This window comes from Pteropus medius, unplaced genomic scaffold, assembly GCF_902729225.1.
Source record: "Pteropus medius unplaced genomic scaffold, Ma_sr-lr_union100, whole genome shotgun sequence".
NCBI classification, from domain to species: Eukaryota; Metazoa; Chordata; class Mammalia; order Chiroptera; family Pteropodidae; genus Pteropus; species Pteropus medius.
The window spans coordinates 2,349,227-2,362,589 of record NW_024349799.1 but is presented as its reverse complement, the minus strand read 5'-3'; the positions used below and the strand labels follow the sequence as shown (position 1 = coordinate 2,362,589).

General features: G+C 38.6%; 1 non-coding gene across 1 annotated transcript; it reads left to right on the top strand.

Annotated features, from left to right (window-relative positions):
- Positions 1-2,066: 2,066 nt before the first annotated feature.
- Positions 2,067-2,185, top strand: LOC120621323 (5S ribosomal RNA). The gene has a single exon (XR_005658109.1). It is a non-coding gene; the product is annotated as a 5S ribosomal RNA (ribosomal RNA).
- Positions 2,186-13,363: the final 11,178 nt, after the last annotated feature.

The window sequence follows — 13,363 nt, the reverse complement described above, 5'->3', positions numbered from 1 at the left end:
TGGAAACAGAGTGGGGGAGATGATGTATTTGACCCTCATCCCATCAGGAATAACATAATGGGAGGATTCTCCCCAAAATAAGAAGGTAAAGTTGTTGATTTGCTGGACGCCAAAAAGAAAAGTACACTTTAATACTTAGAGAGTAAGTAAATTAGGTTGATATTAAAGCAAATAATTTTTCCAGGGGAATGGTCATTGATAAGACTAGCAATGTTGGTAGAAACCAAGTTGTACAGTTCCTCACATAATTTCCAGGCAAAATTATTTAGTATTTGTGCTGTAGGCAAAGAGGGAGCTATTGAAGTTTTATCTGTAGAGGAGTAACACTATTAAAGGAATTATTTGGATAATTAAGGTTATTCCTTTTGGAAGGCTGGATGAGAAGACACTACAGAAAGAGGGTTCAGTTAATGAGTATTTGCAATAATTGTGATTCCAGAGATTAGACATTAATCCACAGTCTAGAAAAGCTGAGTTGGCAGGAGCATTCGAGATCTTGCTCCTTGGCATATGCCATCAGTTTGGCTTAAACAAACTCATAAAAGTTAAAAACAAAAGTTGAGTTGGATCCCTGTATATCAAAGATAAAAGCAGATACTAAGTCTGGATCAGGAGCCAAGCATTGCAGACCAGAAAAAAAGAGTGAAAGGGAGATGGGCAGCTAGGGTTAGAAAGTCTCCAAGGAATTTTGCTGCTCTCTGCACCTGTCATTTCTAATTTAGACCCAAGTGCTTATACCTGAGGATACCTTGAAGGCAACTCATGGTCTCTGCCAGGTATCAGTGGAGGATAAAACAAGGGTTGGATAGAAAAATGTAATAAATGGTAGACTGATGGCATTAACAAAAATATGGAGGAAAATGATGGAAAATGGTGACTTCCATTAGTCTAGGTACATTGAGTTTGCGGTACTAGAAAAACTTCTGCGTAGACATGTCTGCAGGAAATTTGAAATTCGAGTCTGCAGCTCAAGAAAGAGTAGAGGATTTTAGGAAAGGTGTGTCTAAAGAAAATAACATTTATTAAATCTCTACTATGAGCCAAGCATTGTCACATATTTGCTCTTATTTAGCCCTTGTGTAAACTGCTAGCAAGGTGATATAATTGCTCACATATCATAGTTGAGGACTCTGAGCATCTGACATTGTCTTTCTCCAAGTTCATACAACTACTATGTGGTGTAGCCAATACTCAAACCTAAATACTCTGGCTGCTAGATTCTTTATACAATTTTAAATCATATTTTAACCGAATCTGGATGTTGACTGTGATTATAGACTGATGGAGAGATGGGAGAAAATAATAAACACCAAATCTAATCAATGTACTACATACTTGAAACCAATAATAAAATTAAATTAAAAGAAAAAAGAAGAAGAATAAAAGTAAGCCAAAGCCACACAAATGGTAAGGTGACTGGTTTAGTTGACAGACTATAAGCTGCCAAACTAGAAATAATTCTTAAATATAGGTAGGCTAGTATTCATAAGAAAAAATGAGTCAGAGGGTTCAAGTAAAAACTTATTTACCATCTCAGAATTCAGAAATTTCTTAAACTTCTATTGTAGTTTTGCATACATGATGGAATTTTGCTGTGCATGCTCTTTCAATGAGAAAGGTTAACTTTTCACAAATTACTATTACCAAGATTTTTATAATTACTTCTCTAGAAGGTAGAATCTTTTAAAATGGAGGGGAGGGGGAGAAATTATGAAATAGAACAGTGGAATTGGAAGAGTTCATGTTCATTTCACTCAGTAACAGGGGCATAATTTTGACTTTTTAAAAAATTCGAGCATGTACTGAATAACCTCAATCCCAAATACTTATCAGATACATTGGCCATCTCTGTCACCCACATTTGCTTAACCTCCTATTCTCTGGCTTCTGAAACTGCTCCCTCATAAGTCATTAAAATTCTTCCCATTGCAAAATCCAGTGGCTTCCCCATTCTACCTCTTCTCCAATGTCTTCTCTGCAGCAGTATTGAATAAAGATATTACAAGTATTTGAGAGGATAGAACCAACAGGGCTTTTCAGACGGAAGAGGAAAAAATTAAACTTGGGTCTATGGCTGTGCTACCCTGAACAAGCCCGATCCCGTCTGATCTCGGAAGTTAAGCAGGGTTGGGCTTGGTTAGTACTTGGATGGGAGACCACGTAGGAAGACCAGGTGCTGTAGGCATAAAAAATAAAAAAATAAGGGATTGTAAACTGACAAGGTCCTTGCAATCTGTGAGGTCAACCAAGGGTTGCCTCACCTAAAAAAAAAAGAAAGAAAGAAAAAGAAAAAGAATTAAACTAGGAACCCAAACTCCTGGCATGGATGGAAACTGGATGGATAGTGGTGCCATCCACAAAGATGGGTGAGGCTGAGGCAAGATGGGCAAATGAGAACTTCAGTTGGAAAAAGTGAGTCATGTGTACACACTTTATCTTCTTGAGTAAATCAGAAGCTTCTTGAGGGGAGCAGGGTCATAGGAGATTTTTTTTTAAATTTCTTCTTGTATCCAAATATTCGAATCTCTTTCAACATGTTCTCTCTCTTATATCTTTTGGAAAATATCTTTGGTCTCAGATTTACTTCCACCGAGAATGTCTGGACCTGTGTTCTTCTGATGATAATGCTGTTAGTGTAGCAAGAATTTCAGCTGATAAAGAGGAAAATAGAAAGTCTCTAAATCCTACTATTCCCAGAAGTCTTTAAAGGTGAAATAAAATTTACTGCAGAGTTGTTACAGTAAAAGAGGAATTACAAAGTAGGAGAAACCAACTTCAAACTGAAGGTTAAATACGACCATTTTTATAAAAACAATGCAAGAGACCAAGATAATTTAAAACCAAGATAGGGAAAGCTCTTCATGGGCATAAGCTCTACTCTTTAGCTAGCCTGACTTTCCTGTCCTATGATCGGCTCTTTCTCTCAGAAAGAGCTGCTTTTGTATTAAAACTTTTCATCACAAACAACTTTACTTCTTAGGGATCCTCCACCCTTTTCCCAAAGAGGTGATTATTTAGCATCTCTGTCCCAACCACAACAGCCTAACACAGAAACTTACAGCAATTCTTCAAGGTCTCATTTACTTCCCTTAGCATACTACCTAGGGGAGAGGAAGGGAGAATGAAAGAGATGAGAGGTACTCTGACAAGACAGTCCAAGGATGGGCTTTTCTATTCCAATAGAATGAACATCTGAAGGTAGACTTTGGTACTCTAAGTGTGGTCCCTTTTGATAGATCCCTAACAGTGCAACATCCAGATATGCTTTCTCTCTCTTCCCAGTTTCTAAGCAAAAAAATACTGGTTCAAAGGCATTTATAAGAATAAGCATTAATATCTTTAAAAATGTAGCTTAGACCTGAATATAAGATCTGAAATAATAAATTGCATAGAAGAAAACATAGGAACTAAACTCATGGACCTTGGGCTTGAAGAGGATTTTGTGAATTTGACCTCAAAGGCAAGGGAAGTAAAAGCAAAAATAAATGAATAGGACTATATCAAACTAAAAAGCTTCGGCACAGCCAAAGAAACCATCTATAAGGCAAAGAGACAACCATGTGAATGGGAAAATATGTTTGCAAGCAATGTCTCTGATAAGGGTCTAATATCCAAAATATACAAAGAACTCATATGACTCAATAATAACAAAAAAACAAACAGTCCAATTAAAAAAAATGGGCAGAGGACCTGAATAGACACTTCTCCCAAGAGGACATACCAAAGGCCAACAAACATGAAAAGATGCTCAACATCGCTAGCTATTAGGGAAATGCAAATCAAAACCACAATGAGATACCATCTCACACCTGTTAGAATAGCTGTTATCAACAAGACAAGAAATAACAAATGTTGGAGAGGAAGCGGAGAAAAAGGAATCCTTGTACATCGCTGGTGGGACTGCAAATTGGTACAGCCACTATGGATAATAGCATGGAGGTTCCTTAAAAAACTAAGAATTGATCTACCATTCGATCTAGCAATCTCTTTACTGGGAATTTACCCCCAAAGACTTGAAGACATATATCCAAAAAGATAATTACACACCAGTGTTCATAGCAGCATTCTTCACAGTGGCCAGGACATGGAAGCAACCAAAGTGTCCTACAATAGATGATTGGCTAAAGAAGCTGTGGTACATATATACAATGGTATATTACTCAGCCATAAGAAGAGATGAAATACTGTCATTTGCGACAACATGGATGGATCTTGAGATGATCATGCTAAGCGAAATAAGCCGGACAGAAAAAGTTGAACTCCACATGATATCACTTATATGTAGAATATAAATCTAAAAGCAACAAATGAACAGGACAAACAAAGACTCATGGACATGGACAATGGACTAGTGGTTACCAGAAGAAAGGGGAAATGGAGGGAAGTAGATGGGGTAAAGGGGGTCAAATATATGGTGACGGAAAGAAATCTATGGGCAGTGAACGCACAATGCAATATATATATATAACCTACTGTTGAATTGTACACTTAAAACTTATTGGATTTTGTTAATCAATGTCACCATAATAAATTAAAAATAATGATAATTATTAAAACAATAAAAATAAAATAAGAATAAAAATACACATACAAATGTAGTCTAGAATCTTATTAAGAGAGGGAAATATTTTCCTATGCAGAACACGATCTTCAAAGACCTAATCAGCAAGGGGAGGGTATTTTATGCGTACAAAGATGAATCAATCCTTTTGTTCACCCCTTTTTCTAAATCTCATACAAAGGCAGTAAAAGGGTTTATGAGCCTCAAATTTAAGTAACCTCCCCACCACACCTGTGGGTAGGATGGACGTGGTGGTGGAAGATAGAGGGAATAATTGGCTCTTCTGGTTCGTTCCTTTGCACTGGTGATATGGCACAGGGAAGATAGGCTTAGTATTTAACTGTGGAAGCCACAGTAGACATCAGCCATTTAGATACTGGTCAGGAGCTTGGACTACATATTTCTATTTCAAAATAATTTCCCTCTGGATCCGAAGGACATCTGTGTTAAGTCAAGCTAGCTCCCTCAGCAACCATGCTGGTTCCTGGGAATATTCTAAAGACTTCTGCAAATGCTTCCCAAATTGGTGCAGGACTCAGAGCAGGAAATGATGATGATGATTTAGCATCCAGTGAGAGCCCAAGATAAAATAGATGCCGACCTTGGTCCATAGTTTGCCCTTTTCCCTAAAGTCACTTTTCCAGACTGCCTTCCAGTGAGCCAGGCCCCTCTCATCTGGCTCTGCTTATCCAGAATTGGAAAGAGTGCAACTCTCACTCCCTCTTTTCCTGTGTCTCCTTCCTGTGCGTTGCCATAGCGCTCGCACATGCCTCCATCTCAAAGCCAGCCGCCCCATAGTACAGTTTATCCACCTGCGTGTCTGTCTTCCTCGCTCACCTGTGAGCTCCAGGAGGACGGGGAATTCTCTGCATTTTGCACTCCTTCCCATGCTCCTTTCCTTAGCAGTACAGTGGGAGGCATACGTTAGACACTCAGGAAATGCTCTGTTGAATGGACCATATGTGATAGCTCAGGGTTGTTTTCAACTGCTCAGCCTGAGGCAATAGACAAGAAGCATTAAATGATATTTTTCCTATTAACTCAGTTTTTGGGGGGTTAGAAGCAGTCAGAAGCATTTTGAAAAATCAGATATTTTTATAAGCTCTGTTCAAAAAGAGTAATTTGTCTAAATTTAATCTGACTCTAAATTTTTCTGGAACATCTATTAAAAGCTGTGATCGTTTTTTGCTTTTCTCCATTTCACCCTTTCACAATCAGATTACTAAATCACCCTGAGACTTTTTTTGCTAAAGTACTCGGAGGCCCTCATGCTCCTTTATTCTCATGCTCCCCAATGGCACTTGTCCTTCCTTTAGGCCCTTAAGTGTAGGTCATTGGTTTGGGAACAGAGGCATGAGGAAGCACTTAGAACCCTGGAGCCCGAATAGGGAGTTGCTTATACCGGCTGAAACAATCACAGGATCCAGACTGGAGACAGCGGGCGGAAAAAAAAAAACCAACTCTGTCCCATTCAGCTGGCTCTTCATTCAGCCTGGGGTGGTGGAGGGTGGCTTAGTTTGTGAATCTAGTTAGCAGCAGCATTCCTGGAAAACTGGCCCATTATGGAGCTTTCTTGTGAACTTCATCCACCTGTCATGCTGGGCTTTGGAGGGAAGCCAGAACAGGCAGGAAATAATAGGCTGCAGGATACCGGTGTGTGTCAGTGGCCCCGACCCTCCCATTCCTGAACACAGATGAGCTAGAAGCCTGGAGGCCTCACTGTGATGAGCTTAGGAGGCCTCAGAAAGACTCTGTGAGGGAGGGGTAGGCCCAGAAGGGATAATGGAGCTTTTAAACCCACATGTGGGCTGCTCTTTGGGATTGCAGCATCATCTCTGCAGGGAAATGGCCCTGGCTCTTGCTCAGACACGTCTCTTTGTTCTCCCTGACCTCATCCTGCATGCAGAAGGCTGAGCCTCAGTTCCAAAGGACAATGTCTGGGTCCTTCCCACCTCCACATCCCCCCACCCCTTGGCCTTTCTAGTCGGTCAGAGAGCTGGCTACAATGACATCAACTGGCTAGAATTACATAAAACTTCCCTTTTCAACTCCCAGACTCCTGGATCCATATTTTGTTTTGTTTTTAATTTCCAAATGATTTCCCTTTGTCCAGCTGGGTTTCCCCCCTCCCCACCCCAATCTCCGTCAATTTTCATTTCCTATTTTCCATTAGCAGGTTACAGGCCATGACGGGGAAGAAACATGGGTTCTCAAGGAGCTGTAACTCATGAAGATAACCAACACTGGGCAAGTTGGAAATACTTTACTCGAGAAGCAAATAACCCTTAGGTGCTGGTAGGGTCATATTAAAGCAGCATCAACCTTCTGTTTGGGGGAGAAAGAAGTTTCAGACAGTTCCTCTTCCTTATGAGTCTTCTCACAGTCAATTCCAACTACAGGTGATGAAGGTGGGGAAAAATAGGTATTTACTTGTACATCTGGACTCTGGGGATGGACTCTGGGGATAGGTGTTGTTTATAGATTTGAAATTAGCAAGACCACAGGCCAGAGTGTCTCGAATTCTAACGTGTCTCTGAGTTGCCAGGAGATCTTAAGATGCTGTTGCTTGGGGAGAGGGCCGAGAGTCTACATTTCTAACAAGTTCCCAGGTGATATCAATGCAGCTGGTTCTCAGACCACACTTTGAGTAGCGAGGCACTTGGCTTTTTGGAGAGTTATCCCAAAGAAACATGGATATAAAGCTATATTGGGGCAGGAAGTTTTCATTTAAGAAGGAGGATTGTGTAATGGAAAGAGGACTAATTAGGAGCAAGGAAACCAGGGCTGTATTCCAAGTTATGCAACAAGTGAACTGGGTACATTTGGATAAGCTAGAACATCTCTGAGCTACAGTAAAAGAAGGAGGTTACACTAGGTTAGATAGTTCTCAAACTTTTCCTATAGTTCATGTGTTTGGAAAGATTTTGTCCACTAAGGACATCACAAACAACAGAATTACCCATATGGTCCTAAATTAGACACATGAATAATGTCCATTTATTCTTTTTAAACTTAGGAAATTCATAAGGTCATAAACAGAAACACCCATGTGGAAACCTCTGGATTTGATGGTGTTCAAGGTCCCTTCTTAACAGTGATAGCCTATGATCTCACTGATGAGCATAAAAGGAAAAGAGAGGTAAATTTTCATTGTGTATAAAGTATAAATTTCTATCAGCAAAGGTTGGTTTCCTGCTGGATATGTCATTGAGGAAAGAAATTGAATCTCTTTCCATGAAAATCATTAGGAGAGGATAGAACAACATCAAGCTAAGCTGTTAAAAGGATGTTTCTGCCGAGGAGCGGGAGAATGACTGCGTGGTTATGCATGTTCTGAGTGCTACCTGTCTCATGTTTCTCAGTTACAGACCCAGCAGGTGACAGAAAACCTACTCAAATCAGGATAACTTCAGGAGAATCCATAAAGTGTCCATCTATGGGTATGGATGGGCTTCCTCAGAGATTGTAACCATCCAAGGCTCAAAGGTGTGACAGGAGAAGCAGTTAGGAAATCCCAGAAGGATCCTACTCTACTTACCCAATTCACAGCCCTTTCCCCACAACGTTGCATTGGCACCTTTGTCGTGAATTAGGTGACTATGCATTTCCTATGTGGGTCAATTTCTGAATGTTTTCTTCTGTTTGTAATTTGTCTATTCTTGTTTCAATATCACACTTTTAAAAATTCCTATAGCTTTAGAATACATGGTAGTACAAGTCTTCCAATTTAGTTCTACTTAAAGACTTAGTTCTTCTTGACCTTTTGCATTCAAATATATTTTTGAATAAGCTTGAAAGTTCCACAAAAATACATGTTGGAATTCTAATCGGAATTGTATAGAATCTATGGGTTAATTTGGGGAGAAGTCACAATATTGAATCATTTGATTCATGATTTCCTTATGTGCTTACATTTATTTAGGTCTTTAATTCAGTTCTGTCAAGTCATTTTCAGGTTTTTTCGACTCAAGATCTTCATAAAATGACCTGAGAAATGTTCCCTCCTTATTGATTCATTGGAAAAATTCTGTTTATTCTCCACATCTTTTTTGTAGTGTTCGTATAAGTACTTTTTGTTTTTCTTTTATCTTTAAATTATACCGAGTTCTGTCTGGTGCTATTTGATGATGGCTCCCAAGGTATTATTTCAGTCAATCAAAAAAATTTTTTTATAGCATCCCTATGCTATAAAATGTTTAGTATGTTCTTTCTGCTTTCACATTCTCATTGTTCTAAACAAGAGAATATTGCTTTGATTCCTTAGGGAGTGTGATTTGCTTGGGAATACTGCTAGCTATGTCTGTGAGCTATAGCTGCATTTTAGGTGGTATGTTCTTTAACATTTATGTTATAGAACTTCTTTATAGGCTTCATATTGATTTTATCCTATTTTCTCAGTCTGAAAGAGGAATTATTTATCTGCCTATCTATCTATCATGTATGTATGTATGTATGTATGTATGTATGTATGTATCTATCTATCTATCTATCTATCTATCTATCTATCTATCTATCTATCTATCTAATCTATCTAGTTTTTCTCACTGTCTACCTGAAACTTCTCTCAGACCTTAAGCTAATACACTGGTTAACTACGAATTTCTATTCCTAGTTCAGTAATTAAAATGCCATTTAAAATTGGTAATGTTACTGTTAGTCTTCAAAGTTTTGGCCTTCACATTTTCCTTTCAGAATCGTGTTTTATTTTAGTTTAAATCTGCTCCATTTACTCTCTGGCAACTTATAAAAGCAAAAGTTTACTTCTTTAGATCATTCTTTTCTCATAATTTAACATATCTTTCTTGACTATCAAAAGTTTGCTTAATCTTCATCTACTTTTGCCAATTTATCAAGCTTTCAAAAAATCGATGAGAATGGCGAGGTCTCTTCTATGTCACTAGTTCTGTTACACATATGTTCCATAAATCCTGTCAGTTCCGCTTTTTTTCTTTTTTAATAAGTAGATTCAAGTCTATTGGACATTTGAATACAATAAATACCTTTCACCTTGGTCTCTTTTATAAACTATTTTTTGAATACTTGACTTCAGAAATTTCTCATTGCTTACTTCTGACTTTCTCCCTCTTTCCCCACATGCACTTGACGTATCTTTCCATCACCATTCTCATTGTGGTGTTCAAGAAAGAGTCTACGTTCTTAATAACATCTCTTTCATTCTCTTTGGTGGCATGCTAATTCTTTTTATTTTATTTTATTTTATTGAGATATAATTAGCGGATAGCATTGTATGCATTTAAATAGAACATGACTCCTCCCATTTTACTGCCAGAATCATAAAATTTCCAGTGAATTCGTCAGCTTTGATTCACCTTCCAAATATAGGTCATATGGTTTTATACATATCTCTTCTCTCACCATGCCTAAGAGTTATAGCTTCTTTTACCACTTATTACTGTGAAGTATCCCATACTCTGTTTCTTTTGAACTCTATTTCTTTTTAAGGTATTAAGTGTTCCTCTTTGTAGCCATTCTTGTACGTTACACTAAAATTACATTCGGTATTTCTTCTCTCAGTGCCTTTGCTCTCATTTCTTATGAACTGTTATCTGACTGGCAAATCCTTACTTGAAGTTGGACTTGTACCATCTTCATGTAATTTTAAGTAGTGCTTTAATGCTTCTTTTGAATTCTTTTCCTTACATCCTCCTACTTGACTTCTACTACCCCTTGGATTTATCTGAGATTGCATATTTCTTTTCTATTAGATTAACATTCTCTCCTTCTAGGTCTTGGTTCTAATTACACTGAATCAGAGATTCAGTGGGGAGCCTGGACAACCAGGTTTGGAAACAGAAGAGGAACTATCGACTATCAAGGTGCTGTTGAAATGAATGAGATCCAGCCTTTTTCTCAGCCTTTTGTCTATCCCCTCAAGATTTAAGATTCTAAGAGACAGAGTCTGATTGGCCAAGCCTAGGTATCATGGAAATTTGAGAAAGGATCTGGTAGAAATAGCCTCCAGCTTCCATATAGGAAAGGAAAGGAATGATTTCTACATTTATAATCGCATGAAGATCATGTACGATAGGAATGAGTGATTCTCCAACAGTAGATTGTTGTGTTGTCAAGAAGGGGAGTGAACAGGAAGGGAGATTATGGCTGGTGAACAACAGCCGCAGCCATAAAAATGTAGGTTCCAAGTACGGGCTTTGAGTCTCCTGTCTTCTCTTTCTTTTCCAAATCAAGATAGATGCTCTCCATTCAGTTGGGCAAGCATTACTGGCTCAGTTCTTTTAATTCCCCTGTCTTGAATGCTTGACACTAGATACTGTGCACCTGCCAGTGCATTGGAAAGAACAGAGATTTGTGACCTGATAAAGGTTGTTTAAGCCTCCTGAGCCTCATTTTTATCACCCACAAAACTGGGACATGCTTCATACGTTTTTGTGAAGATTATTAGTGGTAAGATACAGTGCTTGACACATAATAGTGATCCAACAAAATGTTGATTTCCCCTCTCCACCTCTTCTTTAGACAATCTCCTGAGTGATTTTCACATTCATCAAGGCAGTTATTCATAATCTCCTTCCACAGAAAGCCTTGCCAAGGCCTTGTTCTCCACGTCATAAATGTTTTCCATTCTTACCCTTTCTACACAGATTATTTACTTGGCATGCCTCTGGGTGTCAGTTCTACTAGCTAAAACTTCTCTGTCCCTAATGGAAACAACACAGCAGGTGTATCCTCTCCTGTCACCATGCTACTGCTCGTGTATTTTTCAATCCAAATCTCAAATCCATCTGCTAAATTTACCATGTGCACCCCTCACGTTACCTCTCTAAGTGACTTGTGGTCTTTCATAAAGTTAGATGATGCTCTCAGAGCTATTCCCCTCTTTTCTTCTGAAATGGGCTCCAAATTAAGTTCAGTTTCTCCTTCCTGGGCCTTTATATCAAACTCCTTACCTAGGAACTGGAATTATTGAAAATATGGTCTATCTTCTTAAAAAATAAATTCATTGTCAGAATCAGTATTATGCATTTATTCTCTAGCTAGGCTATAGAGCAGGAGATACCTTGGGTATAAAATCCTTATAATAATAAAAGGATTTTAGTGTCTACTAATTGGTAGGAGCACTTTGGTTATTACAGAAATGTTCCTGCGCTCCAACTGCTTACAGTCTAGTGAGGTATGAGAGACATATAAAAATAGGCTGACTACAGTATGGTAAGTGGGAACACAATGTTGGTGTGAGGCTGGGCAAGGAAGTTGAAACTGGATCATGAGGATGAGTAGAGGTGAACTGGACGACGATATGGGGAAAGGTGATCTAGACTGAAGGAAGAGTGTGTGCAATAACACAGTATTGAGAAATAGCACAGTACGGTTAGGAAATTGTGAGTAATCCAGTGAGTCTTTAGTGCATAGGGTTACGTTTTGGATGAGAAGGCTCGAGCTGATAGGGCAAGGGTTAGTAAACTAAGGCCCGCACGAGGGCTGCCTATTTTTCTAAGTAAAGTTTAATTGGAACACAGCCATATCTAGTCATGTACATATTGTCTGTGGCTGTTTTCTTGCTATGATGGCAGAGTTGAGTAGTTACCACAGAGACTATTTGACCTTCAGAGCAGGACATATTTACTATCTGGCCTTGTACAGAAAATGTTTGCCAACCACTACCACAGGATATGAAACAGTTTGAGCTTGATGACCTTGAAAGCCACACTAAAGGATCTAGACTTTATTCAGAAGAGCAATGGGAAGGCTGATGCAGAATTTTAAGCAAGGAAATGACAGAATTACTAGATTTCTGTTTTAGGAGCATCACTTTGTCTACATATGAAGAACGAGTTGGAGGAAGCAAATTTGAAGGGAAGGGTACCAGCTGGAAATTTATTGCAATAATCCAAAAAGGATTGTGAAAGTTGTGACCCCTGAACTAATGTATGACCAGAACTGTGATGGAAGATATTTATGAAAGTTAATAATAGTAGCATTCTCTTTTCTTAGATTTTCCTTCTGTTACCTCCTTTTATTTCTCCCTTCATGTATCCTCCACATTTTTTCCCAGCATGACGCCATTCACATTTTTTAAATTAAATTTATTGGGGTAACATTGGTTAATACAATTATATAATTTTCAGGTGTACATTATAATTTGACATCTATATATTCTATTGTGAGATTACCACCCAAATTCCAGTTTCCTTCAGCTACCATATATTTAATCCCCTTTACCCACTTCACCTTCCCCATACTCTCCTATATTTGACCCCCTTTACCCATCTACCTCCCTCCTCCTCCCCAACCCTCATACTCTGGTAACCACGAGTCCATTGCCCATGTCCCTGAGTCTCTGTTTGTCCTGTTCATTTGTTGCTTTTTGGTTTATATCCCACATATAAGTGATATCATGTGATTTTCTACTTTTTCTGTCCGGCTTATTTCACTTAGGATGATTATCTTGAGGTCCATCCATTTGTTGTCGCAAATGACAGTATTTCATCTCTTCTTATGGCTGAGTAATATTCCATTGTATATATGTACTACAGCTTCTTTTGCCAATCATCTATCGTACGACACTTCAGTTGCTTCCATGTCCTGGCCACCATGAAGGAAGCTGCTATGAACATCAGTGTGCAAATATCTTTTTGGATATGGGTTTTCATGTCTTTGGGGTAAATACCCAGTAGAGGGATTGCTGGATCATATGGTAGATCAATTCTTAGTTTTTTGAGGAACCTCCATACTGTTTTCCATAGTGGCTGTACCAGTTTGCAGTCCCGCCAGGAGTGTATGAGGGTTCCTTTTTCTCTGCATCCTCTCCAACATTTGTTATTT